This window comes from Astyanax mexicanus, chromosome 23 (genome assembly GCF_023375975.1).
Source record: "Astyanax mexicanus isolate ESR-SI-001 chromosome 23, AstMex3_surface, whole genome shotgun sequence".
Lineage (NCBI taxonomy): Eukaryota > Metazoa > Chordata > Actinopteri > Characiformes > Acestrorhamphidae > Astyanax > Astyanax mexicanus.
Window position 1 is genome coordinate 23143093 of NC_064430.1, and position 22354 is coordinate 23165446.

Genomic DNA, 22354 nt, shown 5'->3' on the forward strand with positions numbered 1-22354 from the left:
TTTTTTTTGTGTTTTAAACATTAATATTTTTTTTTAAATAAAAAGTTTATTGTTTTGAAAATTATGTAATTGCAATACTATGCTATTGTATTATCTTTAAATCAGCAACATAAAATAGTAAATTATCGCAATGTTTTCTGGGAAAATATATCGTCCAAAATGCATTTAGCATTTTCATAAAACATAATTGTGTATACCTCTTAACCTGTTTTTTTTTTTTTCAGAATATAAATTATATATATAAATATATTTGAACTAACATTTACTGACTAACATCATCACTGTGACTTTTAGACACCAAAATGTAGGTGAAGTTTGTCGACATGTTATAACCTCATTGATTCCATAGCCATTGAAATGACCGGGGTCTTTGTGTGAGAGAAGTTCTATATCTGGGATCATTAAACCACACAACTCAACAATTGTGCATAAATTGACTTTGGGGTATTGTGACAATTTTTTGTGACTTTTTGAACATACCTTGAATATCACATGTGCCTAAAGAACACTAACAGCACATTTCATTTAAAAGAGTGTAATTACTCCTGCTTAAGTAGACAAATGCATCACATTCTAATAGTTAAGAACACAATGCAAGAGATGCTTTTAGTCTGCGTGTTAAAATATTGTAACAAACACTGTGTATAATGCAAATGGCTTAAAATATGGTTATCAGAAATTTTAGGCATATCACTTTAAGCACTACATTAACTTTTCATATGAAACTGAGCTGATATTTCATTTTCTAAAGTTTGGAAAAATTTTATTTCCCTAACTTTTTTAGACCATCACAACCAAATGGAAACGAATCAGCAGCTACAGAATGAGATAGAACATAAAGATGAAGAGATCAGACTTTGGAAAACTCTTCTTATCCTGTCTGGCCTGATAATGTGCATTCTGCTAATTACTGTAACAGGTGAGTTATATTTTCTTTATTTGTGTTCACATTCAGTTAAATCAATCCACTGTTAAATAAACACTGTTCACAATGTTAAGTTTTAATACTAACAGTTCTGTGTAGTTTAGGATACCTGACATACTCATACATACACTTGCAGTATGTTTTGAGATGAAATTATATCAAAATGAACAATGAACTATAGATCAAATGACACTTGTTGGAATAGGCTTTATAAATTTGAATGATCAAAATGCATAAGATTTTATATTGCATTGTTTATATTGTAATATTGTATTGTTTTGGTATTGTACTGTATTGTGTTTTGGTAGTATTGAGAGTAATAAGAATTACCCTTGCTTGATTTCCTGTCTTTGCAGGTTTCATTATAAGCCACAGCAGTAGGTCTCCAAACAGCGGTTTACAGCAGAATGAAGAGTCCAGCAGATTAAAGGTTATTGTGCTTTGTCTACACACACTTAGTTAAGATCTGCAGCTATACTAATCAGTGGTGTGTCATATTTATACATTGCAATGTATAAATATGACAATTTGCATCATGGAGAATATGTCTTTTATTAGGTTTGATGACTAATGCAGCAAAGTGCCCTTTTAAAACTAAAAGTAAGACCTGTGCGCGCCCGGACGCCCCCCCGCCCCCCCCCCACCCACCCATCCGTCGACAACTGATTATGAACTGTGCGCGCCAACACCCCGCCCTCCCCCTCCCCATCCCCCGTCAAAAAATGAAGACAACCTGCGCGCAACCGCAAAGCCACCCACCCCCGAACACTAACCCGTCAAAATGTCTGTGCACGCCACTGGTAGTAGTAGTAGAAGTAGTATTTTAATGATTTTACTGTCATAATTATTATTAATATTTTACTTTATATTATGTTGAACATGTATACAGCATGATATGGCTTGCTAGTTTTTAAACATGTATTAATCATATATCAGAGATGATCAGCATTGTGCCTACCTGCCCTAAATGTCTGCTCCTGATCCACATTTTCCTCATGTGAGGTTTGTGGCTCTTCTTCCTCATCTTAAATGAAATGAAATTATGAGGAAAATTAATAGGCTAAAATATGAGGATGCTTAATCAATTAACCCACTGTCTTCTATCTTTATAATCCTGCAAAGTCTCTCTGCTTCGCCTGTTGCTTGTTTTTTTCGCAGCCAACTCTGCAGAGATGTGCTTCCTTTAGCTGCCTCCTTATGTTGTCTCTCTCTCCTGTATTTGCCTCTTTTCCGTGGGCATTTCTAATTTTCTGCATTAACACAACGTGCATGTGAATAATTCGAATAGTGCTTTATGTCCAACATTCATCTTGCTTGATAAAATGAAATTTCAGCTGCATGTAACTTAGTTTGGTTAGCCTCCCACAAAACAACCTGAGCCATGTAAAACGTTTACTGCAAGCTAGCTGGCTGTCGGGGGTTTTTTGCTACCTAAACGTGGCACAGTAGGTGCTGTCAGATTATTTAGGATCACTAAACGTCCTAAACTCGACGACATCCGATTTTAGAGAAGTTGATTGTGATCATGTCTTGTAATACTGTGAAGGCTACATTTCAAGCTCACCTTCAGAGCAGTCGCTCTACTCCCACGGCATCTTCAAACTGTCTCTGCTATTCGGCTGAAGTGCCGGTCGTGTGCTGCGCTTTTTTTTAGTGAGGTGTCTGAATTTCTCTCGAGGTGTCTGAATCTGAATGATTGACTCTGAAAATTTTGTTTTACTAAACGTTAATCAAAATTACGAATTATAAAAAAAAATTGTTGAAATATGAAATTATATTTGCCTATATTATTTTTTCCCCTCCCCTCGGAAGGGCAATATCAGCCAAGGACGGCAAAGGGCAGTTGCCCAAGCACATTGGGCCATAGCGTCTGTACGTCACTGGCAGCAGCATTGTCCAAGCACCAGATTTTGCATGAGTAAATTATATTGTGGCGTCTGTGTGTGTGTGTGTGTGTGGCTGCTGTATGTCTGTGTGTGCCTGTCTCTGTGTGCCCGCCTCTGTGTGTGTGTATGTGTGCTGTGTGCCCTAGCCTACGTAGTTGGCCCCTCCCCTGTTTCCTAGGTTATGGGGAGGGGTTATGCAGATGGTTGCCGGCTAGGGCATTCACCGTAGAGTAGGGAGGGAGAAGGTTTAGGGACCTGGCTGTGTTGGTACTGTGTGTGGCAGTTGGGTTTTGCTCTCCTAACCTTGTTAAAGGCTATAAGTGAGTGGCAAGCCAGTACATAAAGAGCTGTTGAGTACTTGCAATGAGTCTCACGTGTCCTCCTTCCTCTTCCACGCCACATTTGGTGTCAGAAGTGGCCCTGCTGGATGATATGGAGCTGCTGGCAGGGGAAATCAAACAGCTGGAGAGGATAACGGCGGATGAGTGTTCGAGGAGCTAAAAAGCCGTCTATGCAATGCTCTGGTTCTGGCGTATCCGAATATGTCGGAGAATTTCGTTGTGGATACTGATGCGAGCGACCGTGGCCTCGGAGCGGTTCTATCACAGGTTCAGGATGGCTCAGAGCGCGTAATAGCATACTATAGTCGCCGCCTAGACAAGGCGGAGCGTAACTATTGCGTGACGCGCCGGGAGCTACTTGCGGTGGTCGAGGGCCTTAAGCATTTCTGACCGTATGTGTATGGGGTCCCGTTTCTGCTGCGCACCGACCACGCCTCGCTTCAGTGGCTCATGCGTTTCCGCGAGCCCGAGGGCCAGCTCGCACGCTGGATATCTAGACTCCAGGAGTTTAGCTTCGAGGTTGTGCACCGACCGGGCCGTAGCCATGGTAACGCGGACACTTTGTCGCGCCGGCCGTGTGTGGCCATGGACTGTAAGCATTGCGCTTGTGCGGAGGAGAAATCCGCTGAGACTGCAGCGCAATGAGCAGTCTCAGCGGATTTCTCCTCCGCACAAGCGCAATGCTTGTGACCGGCGGTGTAGTGGTGGCCCAGGTGTCCGTGGAACAGATCCGAGATGCGCAACGGGCGGATCGCGACTTAATGTGGGCCGTACACGCGCTCGAGGCGAATGTCACGCCGTCGTGGGAGGAGGTGGTGCCGTTGGGTCCGGTCGCTAAAGCGCTGCGCTCCAACTGGGCTAGCTTTAGCTTATCCGATGGCGTGCTGTGTCATACCTGGGAGGATCCGGCGAATGGGCGGCGCGTGTTTCAGGTGGTGATACCGCGGGCGCTTAGGGATTCGGTCCTACGGGGAGTCCATGGGTCGCCTGGGGCTGGGCACTTTGGCGTTACCAAAACCCTGAAGCACCTGAGACAACGTTTCTATTGGCCTGGGTGCAGGGCTGATGTGGAGCTCTTTGTGCACTGCTGTGACGTGTGCGCCGCCAAGAAAGGCCCCGCGAGGGCGCCCCGCGCCCCACTTCACCCCTATCAGTGCGGCGGCCCGATGGAGCGGGTGGCCGTGGATGTGTTGGGCCCCTTCCTGGTGACGGACTCTGGGAACCGCTATGTCTTAGTGGCGATGGATTACTTTACAAAGTGGCCGGAGGCCTACGCGGTGCCAGACCAAGGGGCGGTCACTACTGCAGATGTCCTGGTGCGGGAGTTCTTCTGCCAATTTGGGGTTCCGGAGGAGCTGCATAGCGACCAGGGGAGGAACTTCGAGTCGGAGGTCATGGCGGAGGTCTGCCGCATCTGGGGCATACATAAAACAAGGACGACGCCCCTTCATCCGCAGAGTGATGGGCTGGTGGAGCGTTTCAATCGCACGCTGGCAGCGCAGTTGGCCATGGTGTCGAGCAAAGGCCAGCGTGACTGGGACACACATCTACCGGTCGTGCTGCTGGCCTGCCGCTCGGCCGTGCAGGAGACGACTGGATTCACGCCGGCTCTGCTTATGTTTGGTCGCGAGCTGAGGACGCCGGTGGCTCTGGATTTCGGGGCGCCTCCTGATGGGGGCGAGCACGCTACGGACGCGCCCACTTTCGTTTCGCGTCTTCTGTCCTCACTGGATTTAGCGCACGGGCTCGCGCGCTCGAACCAGTCTGCTGCCGGACGGAAGCAGAAACGCGCGTATGATACGCGCTGCTTTGGGGAGCCTTTATCTGTGGGGGCGAGGGTTTGGCTGTACAACCCTCAACGTAAAAAGGGACTGTGCCCGAAGCTTCAGTCGGCATGGGTGGGTCCGTGCGTGGTGCTGTCCAGGCTTGGGGAGGTGGTGTACAGGATCCGGTGGGGCAGGCGCAGAATGATTGTGCACCGGGACAGGCTGGCCCCTTATAGGCCGAAACTGCTGGACACTGGGGACGGCGGTGCAGAACCTGCCGGCCCTGCACCTGAGCCTGTCCAGAACTCTGACTCGGTGGAACCGCTGGCGGGTGGCGCTTTGCCCGGCCCCTCCAGGCTGCCGCGGGTGAGGAGGCCGCCCGCCCACCTGAATGACTTTGTGTGTGAATAATTGTAAAAAAAAAGAAAAAAAAACAGTGTTTTGTTGTTCACGGGGTTATGTTGGGTTTGTGGGGTCGCCGGGATGGCTGACCCTTGAGGGGGGGGCTATGTGGCGTCTGTGTGTGTGTGTGTGTGTGGCTGCTGTATGCCTGTGTGTGCCTGTCTCTGTGTGCCCGCCTCTGTGTGTGTGTATGTGTGCTGTGTGCCCTAGCCTACGTAGTTGGCCCCTCCCCCGTTTCCTAGGTTATGGGGAGGGGCTAGGCAGATGGGTGCCGGCTAGGGCATTCACCGTAGAGTAGGGAGGGAGAAGGTTTAGGGACCTGGCTGTGTTGGTACTGTGTGTGGCAGTTGGGTTTCGCTCTTCTAACCTTGTTAAAGGCTATAAGTGAGTGGCAAGCCAGTAAATAAAGAGCTGTTGAGTACTTGCAATAAGTCTCACGTGTCCTCCTTCCTCTTCCACGCCACAATATTCGCATGGATAGTTATCACTTTTCCTTAATCCAATGCTTATACAGCTCTGAAAAAAATACCTCTTAAAAATGATGAGTTTCTTTGATTTCACCTAATTAAAAAGCTTTACTAGGGTGGGTAACAGTAAATGTTTCTAATTGTGTCTTTCATGCAGACATCCACATTGAATCATGTAAGTCTTTTTTTGTATCTATTTTTCAGAAGCTGTACACAGTGATGCAACAGAACGGCCGCAGAAGCAGCACCTTCACTGTGGTGGAGTTTACTCAGCTTAGCTCTGTTCTGTAGGATCAACCACACGTGTGGTCACTATACACATCAACTGCCAAACACACAAAGCTGAGAAACACTGCCTCCATTTTCAAAATCAGGAAATAATCTTCTCTGAGAAGATTTTAAAATAACCACTTTTCACTTTCTCACGCGATAAAACATATATTTCTTTTGTATTTCGAATCATACCGTGTGTTCACATAAACAAATAAAGACAAGACCTGTCGCGATAATTACATTATCAACTTATCATATGATAAAGGCCTCAATATCACCTATTGTGTTTATTTAATAAAGAGAGCTCATCAATTTGGATAATGTCGTTTTTTCCTTTTATTTTTTACTGATGTAAATATTTCAACATTGTTTATATTCCAATTCTAGTGTCTGAATATTCTTAATTATCAAGGTTTATTCTTCTTGGAAAAAAATGCAATTGCATAATTATATTTGGTATTAAATTATAATTTTCTCAGTGGCAATATTTACTGCAAATTATTTGGGGACAATATATTATAATCAATAAAAAAAGGTTTTTATGACATGCCTAAATATTTGCCTAATTATTTTTTCTCACTTCTTTTTTTTTACAATAAGTAACTATATAAAAGCTTCCCAGGCTCTACAATATATATATATATATATATATATATATATATATATATATATATATCATTTTGAATGTATATTCTTTCAGTGACACACATCAACCCACTGACTTCAGCAGATTAGACCTGTTTACTCACAAGGAGAAGAAATTTCAGAGGTTTCTGTCTGGATGATTTTTCAGTGTAGGTACACCATAGGGCAGTAAATCAGAACAGGAGTACTTGCCGTAAAAGGACCTAAGGAGGAACAAACGTACCATAAATCTTCTGAAACTTACCACCAACATTAGTTATTAGGTTCAGATTTTATGTTTTAAGTTCAGAGTTATGTTCACACTTCCTAAAATCTGTTTAATTCAGCCTAACATTCAGCTATATTCAGCAGCATGTTGACTCAAAATAAATGTGTTCTTCAATACCATACTTCATAATAATTTATTTTTTGTTAATGAATATGAATGTTAGTGTTAATTTTCTTTCATAACTGGGTCAATTGATCTGTTGCTACTACTAATTTGGCTAATTTGACTGTATGTGTAACTCGTCCCCATAAAAACAGTAAGTTTTGTCTACAGGTTGCAAATTTGAGTATTTTCCTTGTTACAAATTACGATAACCACAATATTATATAGTTTAATGTGTAATTTCAATGTTTTATAACCATTTTCTTTATAACAAGCATTAAACCTAAATGAACTTACCTGGTCCACCTTAAATGGTGCAACAGATGCCAGAGGCAGAATTTAAGGTGGAACAGGAAAATAGAATAAAAGTTAATAAGGGGGAGTAGGAAAGGAGGAGGAGGAGAGGAGGAAAAGGAATGGAAGAGGATAAAGAAAGGAAAATTAAAACAGGAGGAAGAGAGGAGGAGTAAAATGAGGAAAGGAGGAGGAGAGGAAGAGTAGCAAAGGTTTCTGGACGCAGCTTATATTTTCAGGTAATATTTGCTAGCCATTACATCTCCTTATCTTATCTCCTTTACAAAAGAAAAATAAGTAGAGGGAATTAAGAGTAATGTTAATGATACAAAATGATACAGCAAATATCACACTTTAAAGTGATGGTCAAGCTATTGCTTCCTTTACATTAATTTTTATGAATAGTAAGCGGCCCCCTTTTAACATGTATCTTTTATATTAAACATGGAGTAAACATAATAAAACCTCCTGATATTTCAGTTAAATATAAGAAAAAGTGTAGAGAATGTATAAGAAAAATAGTACATTCAAACAGTTTGTGCATTTCTTTATCACTGAAGTTGTTAATTTGAATTGTGTGGTTTCAAAGCTAGAGCTCAGATAAAATAGGAAAATAAAAGGTTAGCTAGGATAGGTTATCTACACTGTCCGATTTTAGATCATTCATTCTTCTTTAAGTTCTTTTTACCATCAGTTAACGCTAACTCACCTTATTGACTAGCAGTGAAGCTTTAGCTGGATACCACTGCTTAGCTAGCTAAGCTAACTTGTTAACCTAGCTTATATTTACCTAACTAGTTTGTTAGCTGATCCTGTGAGGTAAACTGAGGAAAAAAAATCTCACAAACGTTGTGTAAAGAACATTACAGGGGTTTTACGGTAACTATAGCGTTTTAAAACAAATTATTTCTAAACAACTAAAGCAAATTAAGCGAGTTAAACGTGATTTATATAGAGAATCACTGAATGTCCCTCAGATTTTCTGGGCTCGGGCTGATCCGTTGGGTTTCCGTTAATTTTTGAATTTGAAAAGTGTGATTTTAAGCGCGTGCGCCCGTCAGCTCGCCTGAACCAGAGATACACATAAAATATACTATTTAACTAAAATTCCTGTTAATATATATTAAATACAGCCGTAAAATGGACTTTAAATACAGCCGTAAAATGGAATATTATTCCAGCTGTTAAGCAATTTACAGGCAGCTCAAAAGTGGCGACAGTTAAAGACCGTGCTGATAAGAGAATGGTATAGACTAGGGGTGGGCGATATGGGCAAAAAAAAATATCTCGATATTTTTTTGGATTTTTGCGATATGTAGGGGGGCAGAGGGGGGGCTCTCAGTCTGCCCAACTACCATGGTAACACGCATGCGCAGTTTGATCGCTCCAGAACAAAGGGAAAGTCTCAGAACACAGCGCTGGAGTTTCCAATAGTTTTAATCTGTGTCGGATTTATAAGAGCGCTTCTCAGACATAAATGGGGATTATTGGGGACTGGATTGATGGATTTTCTGATGGTTGGGTGGATTCTGAAGCAGTGCTCTCAGGTAGGTGCTGATTCGCTCTGTTTGGGTGTGGGGGGTGTTCTGCAGGTACCCCGGGCGGATCAAAGAGCGTGTTTTTATCACAAACCGGACCGTCTAGCGCACGCTTTCAGCTCTAAAACGAAATACATGTGACTGAAAAGTAGAGATTCTTAGCTTTAAAATGGCATATTGGGTGTCTATATTGAGCCTATACTTACTCAAACACAGCCAGATATGAATTATGATATTTTTCTGGCCCGCCGGCAGGACAGGGCGTGTTAATGCTAGAGACCTGCGCGGGACAGCATTTCCAGTCCTGCTCCCGCAAAAAAATATGATTTTCAGTCCCACTCCCGCCCGCAATTCCCGCATGATTCCGACGTTCGCGTTACTGCTCAAGGCAGTTCTTGTCATTGGCTTGAGGAATTAAAAGTGATGTACTTAGCTGAACACATCACTAAGCTAGCTGCAATGACAAAATATTCAAATAAACAGAAATATTTAACCAAAATAACAAATAAATTCTTACACAAAACAAACTAAAAAGTAAACAATTAGAACTAAAAAAAAAGAAGTAACTAAACAAAACCCACCTACAGACCCAAACAAATAAACGCCACAATAAAGCAAACACAACTGAAAGCAAACACAACTGAAAGCAAACAGGGCCTGCAGGCCAAGACACAAGACACAGGCCAAGGCCCTCTCTTTAAGGAAAATAAATGAATAATACATCGCAAAAACAAATAAAATTAGAAAACAAACAAACTAAACTAAACCCAAAATACTAACGAAACTATAATCTAACGAATTGCAAAAGATGAAAAATAAAAACGTCACACAAAAGTAGGAAAACAATAAATAAGTAAATAATAAAGTAAATAAACTGCGTCTGGACGACGACACCAAATACAATAAATCACCCAGAAACAAAGAAATAAACAAACAAAATGTAACGACTGGCAAAGCACCAGCTTAACCAGAACCAGCACAACGAAAGGAAGAGCAGCTAAGGTTAGCTTTCCGAGACTTTCCGTCTGCCTCACCCGCCCGCAATGAGCTTTCAAAATTTGCCCTGCGCTGCACTACTATGCATTGGGTCCAGCGGGTGCAGGTCTCTACTTTATACACAACGCACTCTGAGTTTAGTTAATCAGTTGTTTTTACTTACATTATGTATATGTATAAATATATAAATAACAGCCTTAAAATACGATGCAGTTTATTAATTTTTGGCGATTTAAAAAAAAAAAACAAAAAAAAAATCGATATTACAAAACTACACATCGTCAAATCAACATTCACGATAATTTCGCAAACAATACATATCGCCCACGACTATTACTAAGTGTAATAACTATATTAAGTGGTGGCTGTGTTACACTGTGCAGATTTACCTGTCATCTTGAGTTTATTTGTTATCATCTTTATGTTTGAAAGGTCCCAAAATGTTTTCATATGGGGAATAAAAAATCAGCAAAATCTGTTGGTAGCTTTATGGTGAATATTTAACAACAAAAAAAAACAATTGTAATAATAGGAAGGATATTAATTGCTAAATAATATAGTTTCTCCGCCCGAGATTTCCCACCTTTCTTCTCAGGTCGGGTCAGACTCAAGAAAATGGTCTGGGACATGGGTGTCTGTTTTTTAATGCTATTTTTATTTCATATAAAGTTATGGCATGATAATCACAGTATAGCAAAGTAACAAATGAAACTGTATTTAAAAAAAAAATGACTCACAGCACTGTGCAGTGTATAGCCTTAATACATTTTTTTGTGTTTTTGCACTTAGACTATAAGCTCAATATAAAAAAGTTAGTTTGTTTAGAAAGTATTTTCTATTCTTAAACCATGTAAAAGTATATTAGATTAGAGGAAAGTCATTCAGACATCATTCTTGTAGCCTAATTTACCGACGTTTAGGCTGTGGATCATTGTTATTATTGTTCATGTTTTAATCTTTCGGAGATCGGTTCTTAATAAACATTTTCCATAAACAATAGGTCTATGCTTCTTCAGTGTTGTAATGTTAATGAACCTCATTCTGAACAGATTTTGCTCATTCAAACAGCCTGAAAATATTTTTATATTAAAGCTGTTTTAATGCTCTACTTAAAAAAATGTTGGGTTTAAAAGAGGGTTTGAGCTCATAATGACAGTATATGGGGCAGGACGGGTCAGGCTGGATATTTTGGGCCCGACCTAAGCTCCATACACCAAATAAGCTCTATGCAAAACATACTGCTGAAAAAATAAAATTTAAAAGCCTTGTGTGTTTTTAAATTTATTTTATTTTTTTATAATAAGTGATAATATACAGCTCTGGAAAAAATTAAGAGACCACGTCAGTTTCTGAATCAATATGGAAATATGAAGGTAAGCCTATTCTTTAGGTGTATTTCACAACAGATTTCTCAAAAACACTTCAGTTCAGCGTGATGTCAGTGCTGTTTTTAGAAACAATAGGGTTCCCTGTTTGTCACCGTGTATGAGTCATGTTAGTGCGTTGACGCATTCCTGAGTAATTAAGCTGTATAAAAAATGCATGATTTTTGACGCAATATGCGTCAATGGGGTTCTAAGGGTTAAGCAAACGTGCAACATCAGAAGGAAGTTACACTTTAATAATGATAATTATGTTAATATTGGGTTTGTAAATATAACTAGAAATTAAAACAAATAAATATCCTAATTATCTCTTATTAACATGCTGAATCCCGGCCTGAATAACCTGTCAGGACGTGTGTAGTACAGATACAGAGAGCTCCTCCATACACATCAGACAAGTTTACTGTTGGTAATGGCGGCGGCTGTGTGCACCTGCGCTGCCCTCCTCCTGATCATACCTATGTCAGGTAAGATTGATTTGACTTGTATGCAGTGTATGAGGATTTACTTAAACGTTTTTGATGTTTAGTCATACACACTTATGGTGCTACATAGGCAGCACACAGCTGAAAAAAAAAAAAAAAAAAAGGATAAAAATTGTGCTAAATGTAGTATTGCTCTTGGGAAAATGTGTTGGGAAAGTTGGGAAGATTTATATTGTAAAGTTGGAAAGATGTATTAGAAATGTAGGAAAGATTAGTTTGAATGTAGGAAAGATTAGTTTGAATGTTGGGAAGATGTATTCAAATATTTCAGAAGATTTGTTGGAAAAGTTGAGAAGATTTGTTGGAAAAGTAGGGAAGATTTGTTTGAATGTTGTGAAGATGTATTAAAATATTTCAGAAGATTTGTTGACACATTGGGATAATTTGTTGGAAAATTGTGAGAAAGTGTTTGAGAAGCATTGTGTAAAAAATAAAAATCTAAATCTCAAAAGATTAATATTGATTTAAAGGAAGCATTCAGAAGTGGATTTAGACAAGAGAATAGCACAGTTGGGGTAGAAGAATTTATGTGGTGACACTTTCTTGTAGGGCAGCATTCCTAAGGCTACAGGTATAAAGGTGTGTTCCATCAAGTTGATTAAAACATGTCAAATGAAACAGGTTTTTGTTGGCATCAATTTTTATTTATCTGTTGTTATTTATACACTTTATAATGAGGATGATATGGCATTTAACGCAGTGCAACCTCTGTTAAATGTTGTTCCTAATAATAATTTAAATAATTTAGTATATTTGTCTTTTTTCTGTCAAAATCATTCAAATGGAACCATTAATTTTGCACCTTTGAACATTAGTTTTAGAGCACGTGAGCTATGCTACACTAGCATTCATTTCCCATTAAAGCTTCTGTGTCTGAACTTCCTCATGTTTTATGCTAATGCTCTCCATTAAACCTATACTCAGCACGTTAAGATTTTTAACGTAAGATATTAATATAAAGTAAAGAAAGGCTCAAGTCACCACAGTATACAGTTACTTGTCTATTTTAATCATGATTAATCACAGAATTTAATGCACTTGCCACCACTAATATAAACTTAACATTGACTCTTTTAGTTAAATTTAAACATTTATTATTCAAATATTCGGTCTGCATTAATATTCTATCTGAGAACATGAAAATAAATGTATGTGGATATAAAGAAGAATGTGTTGATGACTATCGAATGTAATCGGTAATGTATTTGAGGTGATTTTTGTTTTAAAAGCAGACTCTAGGTTTACTGGCGCTGTTCGCCCTCCACTGATGTTAACAGCAGTAGAAGGAGAGGATGTTACCCTGAGTGACGGAAATGGTGGGACTCCAAAACTAGCCAGCAATGTTGTGCTTTGGTTGTTCAACAAGGAAACGATAGCTCAGAAACGGAATGGCAGTACACTGTACCACAGATTCAATAAGTTAGACCTGGATGTGACCACTGGATCCCTCACCATCCATAACATCTCAGTCAGGGATTCTGGACACTACCGGAGAATGGATTTTAATCCCTTTTATCAGGGAAGAAAACAACTGAATGTGACTGGTAAGTTCTAAACCTTTATGCAGTAATACAGTGTCAGAGTTTCATGTCCCATGCTTAACCTCCAGAAGACCTGAACTGTTGTGTTTCTCTTTCCTTTTTGGGCTAATTGGCACCTGATTAGTGTAAAAACAAAGAATTATCTTTTTACATGATGTAGTTTCTGAGAAAAATGATGTCCACATATGAAGACTTTAGTTTTATATTTCGATAGAACACAATGAAGTCGCAATTAGTAATGAAGTGCAAAACATTTATTTTGTGCCTCAACACAGCAGCATTTTTTGCCAAAGTGCAAAGCAAAAGTAGAAACAACAATTGTGCTCTTTGAGCATCACATGACTCATTTGAAGTGCTGCTTTAACTTCAACACGAAGACATAAAGTATTTATGTCATAAATACATAAATATTTACTGTATTTCATCGCTGTCCATTGAGAAACACTTATCTTCAAAACAGCAACTTTACAGGAGAGAGAAAAAACCTTGTAAACCTTGTAAAAAGTTTAATGGAAGGTTAATGAAAGTTTATTTAAAGAGAATTTTGAAGAGTTTTTATTGGTCCGTTCATCAAGAAATGTTGGCACAGTGTAAGTGACTGTAAGTCTGTTCAAATTATGTAGTAAACCAAAAATCAATAAAAATAGAGATAAGTGTTTTTCATTGGACAGCAACGATTTACTGTTTATTTAGATCAAACCTGTAACATGTTAAACTCCTCTGCCACCACTAGGTGTCAGTATAATGGCCTCATAAGAGGACACTAGGCCCTTGTAAAGCAAAAAAAAAATAGTGTTGTGTCTACTGTCTAGACAACCCAAAATATGATGTCCACACATGTGGACGCCAGGTCCTACGAGGTTAATCCCTGTTGAGGAAACTGACCCTTAATGTTTTTAAATTGAGTTAAGCTTACTGTCATAAATATCATGTGCAATTATTATTCATGAATGCACTTTTTAGGTCGATCAGTCAATGGAACAGATCCAGGTATCGGAGGGACGATCACATTGTGTGCTGGTTTCAATAAAGTACCAAAATATTCCATCATCATTTGGGATTTCGTCTCAGAATCGACTCAGCGTATCGCTGAGTGTCTGCGTCTCCCTGGGAGGAGCGATATAAGATACAGTGGAGACACAAACCTGCGGCTAAATCTGAACCGAATAAACGCCTCACTCACCATCACCGACCTCAAGACCACAGATTCTGGAACTTATCTTAATACAGTACTGAACAAGGCTGTAACCAGAGACTTTCAGCTCAGAGTGTTGGGTGAGTTTGTCTTTGACTATTTTGTCTTTTTTTATATGTCTATAATATGACACTTTTGACTGTTAAGTTTTTATTAATACTATAATTTTACGAATTATGGTTATGATTCAGTTTGAACATGAGTTAAATTAGTTGGCACAATGTGTAATTATTTATTGACAAATACAGATCTGGAAAAATAAGAGACCACCTAAAAATGATGAGTTTCTTTGATTTTACAAAATTTAAAACCTCTGGAATATAATCAAGAGGAAGATGGATGATCACAAACCATCATACCAAACTGAACTGCTTGAATTCTTGCACCAGGAGTAAAGCAGCATAAAGTTTTCCAAAAGCAGTGTGTAAGACTGGTGGAGGAGAACATGATGCCAAGATGCATAAAAAACTGTGATAAAAAAACAGGATTATTCCACCAAATATTGATTTCTGAACTCTTAAAACTTTTTGAATATGAACTTGTTTTCTTTGCATTATTTGAGGTCTGAAAGCTCTGCATCTTTTTTTGTTATTTCAGCCATTTCTCATTTTCTGTAAATAAATGCTCTAAATTAGAATATTTTTATTTGGAATTTAGGAGAAATGTTGTATGTAGTTTATATAATAAAACAACAATGTTAATTTTACTGAAACATAAACCTATAAATAGCAAAATCAGAGAAACTGATTCAGAAACTGAAGTGCTCTCCTCATTGTTTCCAGAGCTGTATATGAATAGAGTTTAACATTCTAGTGCTCCTTTAACTGAGAATGAGAATTAGGCTTGTTTTTGTAGGTTTGAGTTTTTTTGTTTGTGATTGTGCTGTATCTTTGGTCATCAAGCTCCTGTTTCCAAACCACACATTAGAAAACTTGGAAAGTCTAGTGGCGTTTGTTGGGTGCAGTGCACGGTGAAGAATGGGGAAGGGGTGAACTTGTCGTGGTACAGAGGGAACAAAATAATCTCCAACACCAGCAGTTCAGACATCAAAATCAACCTCACACTGCCTCTGAATATATCTGAATATATCAGCACTTACCTCTGTGTGGCCTCAAATCCAGCAGGAAATCTGACTGTACAGTTTAACAAAGATGCTCTCTGTACAGGTAAGCTTTTAACTTTTATTCACCATGTCCAATAAAAAGTCCAAAAGTGCAGCTATAGCAGTATTATGCAGTGAAGAGCTTTGGACATATGCCTCCTTTAGAACAAGTTACTTTCTCTAGTGTTGCTGGCACATAGATGGTAAATTCTAAGCTTGTTTTTAATACTAATTTTAAGGTATTAAAACTCTTATTTTAATAAATGCAGCCATAGGGCAATATGTTTTTATAATATGCAGTTTACACAGCCTGGCCAAAAAAGGTCACCATCTGGATTTAAAATTAAGCAAATAGGTAAGAGCCTACCACTGGATAATAATTACTGCTTGACCTCAACTTGCTTAAAAGGTTGACCAGGGTACCCAAAATGCCTGCATGCCACTGTGTTAATGTATTTGTTTCTTGTGTATATTTTTATTTAATGCCTTTTTTTTTACAGGTTCTTCTGTCACACATGTCTTCTGGCTGGTGATTGCAATTGTGATTCTTTTGTTTGTTGGGATTATTTTGTTTGGTAAATTCCTTAAAAAACAAAAATACTGTGTACTGTAAGTAAGCATCACAAACTAGTCCCTTTTATGTCTGTTTTTCTATTCCTGATATTTCCAGTGCCAGATCTGTAATGGCATGAGCACCCCTGCAAACTCTAATATATTATTTCTAAAAAGAGTGGTAGGTTTGTTGCATGTAGTTACTCTGTACTTTTTGACAGTATTTCATATATAAACTAAATGAACAAAACAATGTGGTAAACACACAGCAATTTATTTATCAACCTGCATTAAAAATACATTAAACTATAGAACAGCTTAAGATTTTTTTTAATTAAGGCAAGAATAAAAGAGCGAGAGTAATATATACAGTAAAAATCAAAAAATGAACAGAAAAATGCAATATACTGCAGACACACTAGATGGCAGCATTAAAATAATCCAGATAGGCGTTCATTGAAGTCTTGCAGGACGCAGACAGACAGGGTTGCCAGATTCGCAGTTTTTTCCGTAACTGCCAATAAATAAAAAGTGGGTGTTGCCTGGGATGTTTCGTCAACACGGCGGGCAAACGTGTGGAAGTCCAGAATAAAATCAGTCTTCCTTGGATCACAACAATAAGAACCAGGAGAACATAATTATGGGAGGTAACCCATTACAAACACTAATAAATAAAATGTGAAGATTTTATTTTTCTTTTCACAATTAGTTTTTTCATTTTAGATTGGATTGAGAAATACCCATGTGGTAATGAAAACGAAATGGCAAAAAGCCAAAAAGGTAGAGTAAGAGCAATCACAATGTAACCAGAAATCACAAGGATATGAAAAATAATGTTAAAGAGGAGAGAATAGAGTTCAGGAGGGGCAAGAACAGAAATGAGTAAGTAAAAGTCTTTTTTTTTGCTAATTATGTTACTATTAAATGTTCTTGACTTGGATATAAAACTGTTATAAAAGAAATAGTAAAACACTAATGTTACAATATTATTAATGACTTCAAATAAATAGCAATACTGATCATAAATCCCTTATGAACAAAATACTAAGTCGTACACTCAGTTTTGTCAATGAGACATATATTTTGGGCTAGTTTAAGCTTCTAAAGGGCAGGTTCTAAACTGTTTTGCGGAAAGCGCGTAGGGAAGGCACCTTGCGCGAGGGGAAAGCGCGCGAAAGGGCAAATCGCGCGCGGGAAAGCTGTATGAGTGAATTGGAGGGTTAGTGTTTTTTTGTTCACAGCACGTCCCCCTTGGAGGGGAATTTAAACATAAATTACCAGACGCCAAAGCGTGTACAAGTCAACACTAAAAAATCTTGATTACAACAATAAGAACCAGGAGAACATAACAGCATAAAGGAGGACAGCGTGAAAAGGTTAGAGCTCGACTGGCAGGAGTGCAACTACATACTGTTTGTGGTTCCAAAAAAGGTTTCAAAATCATCAGCGGGAGGGTGTTCTTTTACTGTTATAAAAGAACAAATATTACAATATAAAATAGCAGTACTGACAAAAAAATTCCTTATAAACAAAATATTAATTTCACTCAGGTGTTTTGCCATTTGCTTCAAACGTGTGCCATACATATGTTTTAGGTTTGTTTAATCTTCTGAAAGAGGTGTTTTAGACTGACTTTGGCTGGGGATTTTTTAAGCAAACACAGAATCAATCACATGGTTTAATATTTCTCATAAAACACAGCATCCAAATAAACAGAATAAACCTAATAATTTCCAGATGTATAGTCCTAACAGATCAGGGGTGGGTTTCCCGAAAACGATCAACCTTAGCGAATAACGAACGAACTAACGAATGACGTGAGTAAAGAACGAGACAGTTCTGCGAGTGTTTCCCAAAGAGCTTCGCAACGTGAAAATTACCGAAGGAGGTTAAAGAACGTCTTTGTTGACTCCTCCCCCGAAACAGCGCGCTCAATCGATCCACAAATATCGATTCAACACTGCCAATATGCAGTATTTATTCACTATTACACCCTAAAAATGTGAAAACGTGTTGTAATCATCAATATTATACATAATCTGAAATTTAAATTACAAAAGGATGAACTTTGGCATTAATAAAATACTCCTAAAGATACATATGACTAAATAAATAAGTCATGTTTATATATAAATGTTTAATAAACATTAAACTTTTTTTACTTTTTTAAAACTATTTTTGTTAATATATATATTATATTAATAGATATTATACTAATATTATTAATAGTAATACTGATAATAATATTTATTTATTATTATTATAATTATTAATAATATAAAGATAATATAATAATACATATACGTATGTTCCGGTGTGTGTGTGTATATATATATATATATATATATATATATATATATATATATATATATATATATATATATACACACACACACACACACACACACTCTGTAAAGCTCCAGCTCATCCTAAATCACCATCTCAGTTGGGTTTAGGTCAGGGGTCAGATTTTGGGTTTAGGTCAGATTTTGAAGCCCATGCACCTTTTTGTTAACTAGATAATTCCATATGCGTCAATTAATTGTTTTCATAGTTTTAATATTAATCGACAATGTAAAAAAAACATTAAATGAGACGTGTCAACTTTTGACTGGTATTTATATATTTGCGAGCTGACACACCCCAGAGTTTGCCCAGATGAACGGCCACAATGTTTGTTAAAAGCACCTAAATAAATAATAATATTAAATATTACCTGCACATTCACCGATACCCTTTACAATACGTGTAGGTGTGATTAAAGACACCGCAGGCGTCCCCTCCACCGGACCTACAGTACCAGGGATTTTCCCAATAGCATGGAAATGTATTGTGTTGTGCTGTAACAGCCTGATTACAGAATCCACGGACTTGGTGACTTTGCAGCTTTGCTTAGACCGTGAGCATCATCTGCAGGAATCTGGATTTTAATAATTTATGGGTTTGATTGGTCAATTCCAGTATGCCCAGTTAGCCACAGACAAAGTTGGCATTATAATATAATATAATATAATATAATATAATATAATATAATATAATATAATATAATATAATATAATATAATATAATATAATATAACTCATTCACTCACTTACTCATCGTCAACCGCTTTATCTGTTAAGGGTCGCGGGGGGTGGCTGGAGTCTATACCAGCCGGCATCGAGCGGAAGGCAGTATACACTCTGGACAGGCCGCCAATCCATCGCAGGGCAGACAGACACACAGACACATCCACTCACACACTCACACTTAAGGTGCAATTTTTATCCGACATCCAATTAGCCTGAACTTTGGACTGTGGGAGGAAACCGGAGCACCAGCAGACACGGGAAATAATATAATATAATATAATATAATATAACAGGGCCGCCGCTCTGCATACGCAGACAACGCAGCCAGCGTTACACTGTAAAAAGTGTAGCCCTGCTCAAATTAAAAAAATTGATGTCCATTTGTTGCATCTAAACTATTTGACTTCACTCAATCTAAATAAAGTCAATTGTTACAACCTTATTATTTTATTTTGACATAAACCCTATTACTTCACTCGACCCAATATTAATTATTCACCTTGACCCAAGTTAAATTCTTTACATTTCAGTTTCGGAACCAAACTAATACATTTAAATTGAACCGAACTTAAAAAAAAAACATGGCAGCATATTCAGAAGTTCCAGAAGTTACTGTGGCGTGGAAGAGGACGGATTACCAGCGAGATTCGTTTCAGTGCTCTCTTGCTCTTTTTATTTTGCTCTGAGGAGGACACTAAGAGCTGGATTTACATGGGATTCCACTTTTGAAAGTAAAACTAACTACAGCTCCAACGCAGCTAACCCCACTCCCACACACAGAAAACACACAAAGGGTGAGGCACAAAACAACCACATAACTGATAACTACATGAATAATACTAGAACAGTGATAATAAAACATGACATGAAACTCTGGGATAAACAGTAACATAAACACGCAGAAAAACACCCACTTCCCCCAACAGGGTGAGCTCCCATAATTCCTTGCGCCCCCCCTCCAGTCCCGACGCCACAATACCATAGCATGCGTTGCTATCTCGCGAGCGCGTTCAGGCACTTTCTCCCTCTCTCATTCTCTCTCTCGCGAGCGCGTTCAGGCACTTTCTCCCTCTCTCCCTCAGTGCTCTGAAGCACTTCTCTACAACTTCTCCCGTGCTCCACAGTGCGCATGCGCAATTCATGTTTGATTCAAATTAAAAATATTACATCCTTATCTCTTTTCTTCGAGTATGATTTCAGTGGAACCAAAACATTTGGTTTATTTCCTTCAGAATTGTAATTAATTTAGTCTGAATCAAAAATGACACATCAAAATTCAAAAAGGTTGAGTTTCACAATAAAGTCAATAATTGTACTATGTGTTCAATCATATTTATTAGCTTGAATGAACAGCTCCATGCTTCACTTTTTACAGTGTAGGCCTCAACCATTTTGCAGTTGCAGGGAGCCAAATTGACAGAATGAAATGTGTTGAAATTATGACATTATTAAATTTAAAACCCAATGTGAATTATTTATGATACGCTCATCTTTTTTGTCTTTAAACATTGCATGGGGCACCTACTCTACTACTTAAAAGCGGCACGTTATTATTTTTGTGCATAATATAATGCCCCCACCCCTATTGCCTGAAATGGCACGGCTCGGTTTGCTCTGTTGGTTGTTGCCAGATGTGACATTTTCCAGTGAAATAAATAATCAAAAAATGCATGGAGGCGCTAAATCTTGCGCATGTTTAACCATTTTTAAAGTGTATGTGGCCATTCTATACAAAAACTTGTCCAGTGCAATATTTGTGTAAGTTAAAAACTTAAAATAAAATAAACAAATAGGATGAAAAATCGTAACTTATCTGGCAACCTTAGTCCTAACTAAAGTAGCAACTCTACTTGAGTTTGGCAGGAGACAAGTTCACACGCGAAGTTGCTACTAAATGGTAATTCAACTATGAAGCGACGGTTTGAGTCTGGAGCTGAGAAGAAGAAAAAGAAGCAGAAAGATGAGGCCCATGCATCCCTTTCTGGTGAGTAACTTCGATGATAAAGGTTTAAATAGTTTTGATTACTTCATGTTCAGTGGTGTTGCCTGAGCTAGTTACGTTGGCTTTGCTGATTTGATAGCTTTAAACGCTTAACTAGAAACTAATCTGGGTATTGCAAGGCACGTGGCACGTTTGCAAATAGTAGTAGTGTAGTTTGAAGATTTTTAGTGACTTTAATAAAAAATTAATAAACAGAGTAGCCTACCTATTGACTAATGCCGTCAGTGCACTATCCAAATGGTCTGTATGACAGCAGGATCAGACAGCTCTATAGATTTTGACAGGCTGATATAAATACACCACGAATATAAACGATAATTTCATAACCTTTAAGGCTGGCTTGTGTAAATGACGTGTCCACTGCTTAAAATAGACATGCATTGTTTCATTTATTATTTATACATTATAAATAGTACTCTTGTGCTGTTCTTCACTGTTATTGGCCTTACTTATAACGTTGTAAATATTCACAGTTACATGTGTAATTTTAATAAATAGTAAAATTTTGCGTAAACCTTTTGTGTTTGTGTGTGTGTGTGTGTTTTGTTTTTTTTTTTTGGGGGGGGGCTTAACAATAACGAGTGGGTGAGGGCACTCGTTAATCTGCGAGCGAGTTTACGTAGTACTTTAGTTACGCAATGGTTTGGGAAACACTCTTAATTAACGATCAATCTTAAGTACGAGTTAACGACGTTCTTAGCGTTACGAAGCTTTCGGGAAACCCACCCCAGGACAGTGCAGCAGTGTCTCCAGACAGAAGCTTAGACTGGACTGGGAGTAAATCTCCCATTCAGATGTGTTGAATATTCTGTTTGTAGGCGTGCTGTTTGCCATGCAAATCGGTTACTCTGATGAGTCAAATCTTTCTATACCTACATGAATCATGCTGTTTTTCAGTTAGTCTGCAATCCGCCAAGCCTGTTCACGCCCTCACATTCCCGTCTTTGCTGTTTAAACTGCAGAACAACAAAAAAAAGTATTGACTCCGAAGTATAAATCAATAGGGATTTGGTCATAAGTTGCCAGGTCTGTGTAGAAGTCCCAATGGGGGGATTCTGACAATAGTTCTAATATCTGAAGTGACTTCAGATATTAGTGTGAGATCATATAGAAGAGAA

General features: G+C 38.4%; 1 protein-coding gene and 1 long non-coding RNA gene across 5 annotated transcripts in view; both read left to right on the plus strand.

Moving 5' to 3' along the window:
* LOC111189606 (CD276 antigen homolog) overlaps window positions 1–22354 on the plus strand; it is a 223566-nt gene that overhangs the window by 44710 nt on the left and 156502 nt on the right. The gene's annotated exons all lie outside the window — the stretch shown is intronic.
* Window positions 863–6285, plus strand: LOC125787302 (uncharacterized). The gene is made up of 3 exons (XR_007429244.1): window positions 863–919; window positions 1282–1355; window positions 5992–6285. It is a non-coding gene; the product is annotated as an uncharacterized LOC125787302 (long non-coding RNA).